Genomic DNA, 4,445 nt, shown 5'->3' with positions numbered 1-4,445 from the left:
TCCTACTGTTATTCCTACTCCCATATCTTTACCTGAGAGCCCCTTAATTCCAAAATTTTAATAATTCAGACGGAAGGGGTTTATAGTTTCCATTTCCAGAGAAGTTCCTTCCTTCTTTAACAGACACCTGTCTTTCAAACCAAGACAGAGCCCCAAAAATCCCACAAAGATCTGCGCAACAACATGGCCAGGTCCCTCCTTCCTGAGCCAAACAGGGCAGAGCTGAACAAACAAAAACCATTTCTCCTGGTTTAACGAAAAAGCTGTGTTTTGGGTCCCATAAGAGGGACAGTGATGCTGTGCCCCCTGGTACTGGGGGAGGGAATGGGGAGCTCCTGGGGGTACTGGGAGCACTGGAATGGGGAGCTCTGGGCAGCCCCACATGGGACCCCACACTTGTGGTCATCCCCCCATGGCACGGTGGGCATCCACGGGAGCTGGGGGGCGGACACACAGTGGGAGGTGCCCTCAGGCAGGGATCCCCAGTGCCCCCTGTGCCCCCAGTGTCACAGCATGTTCTCGTAGATGTCACTGGAGTCCTGCTGTTGCCCATGGGGTCCTGGCAGCTCTGCATTGGTCACCTGGGGGGTTGTGGCACAGGGGGGCACTGCAAGAGACACCGGGTGGGGGAAGCTGGATGGGAGGTGACACCCCTAGGGTGACATGTCCCTGTCCCCCCACCTGTACTCACCCCCTGCCTTCTTGTTTCGCACGACCTGGCTGTACAGCACCTCCCCTGCCTCTGGAGGGGCCGAGGGCCCTGGGGGCCCCCTGCAAGGATAAGGGGGTGTCTGTGGGGGGTGTGGGGGGTTGTAATGAACATAAAATGGGGGTTCAGGCCTGGACCCCCCACTCACCTTTCCTGCTGTTTCCTGAGGGCTGCAAAGGAAAGTAGGGAGTGGTGACTGTGCAGTCCTCAGGGTCCCTGAACACCCTTGAGACCTCTGACTGCCCCCAAGAGCCTCATGCATCCCTGAAGCTCCTAATGAGCCTTGAATCACCCACTGAATCCACTGAGCCCCCAAACTCCTCCAAACCCCTGACAGAACCCCAAATGTCCCTGCACGACCCTGCAGGACCTCCCCAAATCCCCCAGGACCTCCAGGTGAGATCTCTGGGGATTCAGCTTCACCTAAGTCAGGAGCTGTTGTTGCCACCATCTGGACCCTGAACTCTTTGGGGGCTGCACCCCAATCCCTGGGACTCCCATTCCCCTTCATTGTCACTCACCTGGGTGGTGCCACCAGTGCCAGTCTCTGATGACAGCCAAGAGCTGAACCAGGAACAGGAGGGACCCACAGACCCCTGCGACCACTGCTGGGGACAGAGAGGGACACATTGGGGTCACCCAGAACCCCGGGGGTCCTGAACTCCCCCTGTGACCCTGTGTCACTCTACCTGTGCCCTGTCCCTGTGTTGTCACCTCCAGGGCCAGCTCAGGGCTGAGTGCCTGGTGCCCATTCTGTTGGTTGGTGACCATGCCCTGGTAGGTGCCCGAATGTCCCACATCGACAGCCTTGAGCTCCAGGAGGGGACCCTGGGCCACCTCCTGCCCATTGTGCAGCCAGGTGAAGGTGACAGGGGCTGAGCCCACCTGCACCGATCAGCACAGGGTCACATTGTCTCCTGAGTGCACCAGGTGTGACAGGGGGCTGAGGGTGATGGTGGCATTGGCCAGGGGCACTGTGGGGACACAGACAGGGCTGGCACCTGGTGAGGTGGATGGGGGTGCCATGGGTGGGGTCACCCCCAGTCTGAGGGTCCTGCTCACAAAGGACAGTGACATTCAGGGGGACACTCTCAGCCATGCTGTCCCCGCACTGGCAGTGGCCGCTGCCATTGTCCCCAGTGTGGTGCAGCTCCAGGTGGGACCAGTGCCAAGTGGTGCCCCTGAGCCCTCCCTGGCACCAGGAAATGGACAGGTGACCTGTCCCTGTGGCCACCGTGCAGCTCAGAACTAGGCTGCACTGACAGAGACACCCACGAGGGCAGAACCCCTGCGGGAGGGGGTGACACCAGGGGACACTGAGGGACTTGGGGGGAGGTCAGGGAGGGGCAGGGAGAGCCCAGTGAGGGAGAGGAGAGGAGGTGCAGAGCTGCGGAGGTGGGGGGGCTTGGATAGGTACCCCAAGGAAGGATGGGGGGTTTAATGAGGGGACACATGGAGCGGGAGATGGGAGGACCCCAGTGAGGGTATGGAGACCCAGAGAGGGTATGGTGGGACTTTGGGACTGCGGGGAAACAGCAGAGAGGGGTGGGGTTGACACAGAGATGGGTGAAGGGACCCAGTGAGGGATGGGGGGAATGGGGCAATAATGGAGGTACCCAGGCAGGGCACCCGAGGATGCTGTGAGGGCTCCCTGTGCCCATCCCCACACTCACTGCGCACCGTGACACGGAGCCGGGCGCTGCTCTTCCGCACGGACCCCCCCTTGGAGTGCACCTGGCAGCTGTAATTCCCTGAGTGGGAGACCCCCACAGTGGGCATCAGCAGCTGCGGGGAACCCTGTGGGCCCCCCACCACCTGCCCGTCCCGGTAGAACAGGTGCAGGAGGGGGCTCGGGGCCGCATGGGGCTGGGGGTGCTGAGGCAGCTGAGAGTCAGGGGGGACCCCTCGGTGGGCTCAGAGTGAACTTCCAGCACCGGCACTGTAACAACCTCTGGAAAGGAGAGGGGAGGGAGATTTGTGAGCCCGAGTCACTAGGGAGGGGCTGTGAGGGGTTTGGAGTGACAGTTGTGGAGTGCTCACCATGCACTGTCACTGTCACTGATTCCGACTTCTCCCATCCTCGTGATACCGTGGATTTCACCCAGCCCCTGCAGCTGTAGCGGCCGCTGTGTTGCAGCTGCAGAGGGGACAGGGACAGCTCAGTCCCATCACGGAGTTCCTGCAGTTTCTTCTCCTCGTGGTAGAAGGACACTGAGCTGACCGGGTTGTCTCGCCAGCGCCGGCAGTGCAGTGTCACCGTGTCCCCCTCCAGCAGCGCCTGTGCCGGCACCTGCAGCACCAATGGGGCTGTGGGACACGGGGGTCCTGTTACACTGCGGGGACCTGGCGGGTCCCAATGCCATCGCAACCCCCATATTGGCTCATACACAGCACACCAGGGACCCCAAATCCACAAACAGGGTCTGCCAGCACTGGGATGCTCTGGGAAGCCCCCAGAGTAGGGGACAGGCTCTGGTCAAACAGGAGGTGACCAATGGAGCAGAGCCCAGAGCCCCGGGGTCAATGCTGGTGCCAGGATAGGGACACCCAAACCCCCCTCACCATCTAAGACTGTCACAGGAGGGCTGAGCCCAGTGCCGGGTCTCTCACACGTGTAGTTGCCTTTCTCAGGGACAGTGAGGCGGTTGTGTCTCTCCTGCCTCCAGTGCTGCCCATCCTTGTACCATGTGGTGACACCAGTGTTCCCCGAGCCCTGGCAGGTCAGTGTCACCCGGTTCCACAGCTACGCCGGCCTGCAGGGGGGCTCCCCCAGGAGCTGGGTGGTCCGGGCACCTGTGGGTGACAGGGGACACCAGCCTGCCAGGGCCAGTGTGGGGCTGGGGACAGCGGGGTTGGGCCATGGCAAACAATGAGGACTCACCAGCGAGGCCAAGGGTCTGGGCTGGAAGGGAGAAGGGACAGGGCTCAGTGAGTGTGGCACCATGGGGACACTTGTGCACAGGGGAATGGGTCATAGGGGCTGCCCCTGAACTGTCCCCCTGAGGGAATTGGTGTGGCACAGATGTCTCGATGGGGACACTGTGCTAGCACAGGTCTCCCCTGCCAGCCCCATGGCCTCTGTCTCCATGGCCCATCCACATTGTGCTTGTCTTCTTCTCCCTGTGTCCCTGCGTCCCTGCATCCCTGTGTCCCTGTCCCCACAGCTGCCCCAGCCCCAGGATGCCTCTCCCAACATTCCTGTCCCTCCAGCCCTGTTCACCCTCTCCTGTCCCCACGGCCACCCCATGACCCCGGTCACTTCATGCTCTGGCTCTGCTGGCATTGGGAACCTCAGGGAACCCTGCAGCTCCCCTGTGCCCCCTCCCCACCAGTCTCTGCCTCACCAGGGCCCATCCCCGGGGTACTACCAGTGCGGCCCATGCCCGGGGCACTCACCCCACAGGAGCAGCGCCACCTTCCCGGCCATCCCGGTGTCCCCAGCCATGTGCACTGGCTGTCACTCGCTGCTGTGGCCACCGCTCCCCTGGCTGGCGGCTCTTCGGATGAAGGGGAAGGAAGCGAGGTCACATCTTGTCCTCACGTGTAGGTGGCCCTTGGTGGGGGCAGGCTGGGGACAGGATGGGGGCAGGGTGGGGCCCCTGAGGGACATGGGGGTGATGGTGGGACATGGTGGGGATATGGTGGGGCCAGAATTTGGAGTCTGTGGTGGTGTAGGGAGACAGGGATGGGTGTCCAGAGGAATGGGGTGCCCAGGGATGGGGGTCCCATGGGAATG

At 62.0% G+C, this 4,445-nt stretch overlaps 1 pseudogene; it reads right to left on the bottom strand.

The window, feature by feature from the left end:
• Nucleotides 1–506: 506 nt before the first annotated feature.
• LOC132085193 (Fc receptor-like protein 4) lies at nt 507–4,191 on the bottom strand (annotated as a pseudogene).
• Nucleotides 4,192–4,445: the final 254 nt, after the last annotated feature.

Source organism: Ammospiza nelsoni, chromosome 29 (assembly GCF_027579445.1).
Source record: "Ammospiza nelsoni isolate bAmmNel1 chromosome 29, bAmmNel1.pri, whole genome shotgun sequence".
In the NCBI taxonomy this organism is placed as follows: Eukaryota; Metazoa; Chordata; class Aves; order Passeriformes; family Passerellidae; genus Ammospiza; species Ammospiza nelsoni.
The sequence above is the reverse complement of the archived record's forward strand: the minus strand, read 5'-3'. Positions and strand labels throughout refer to the sequence as shown.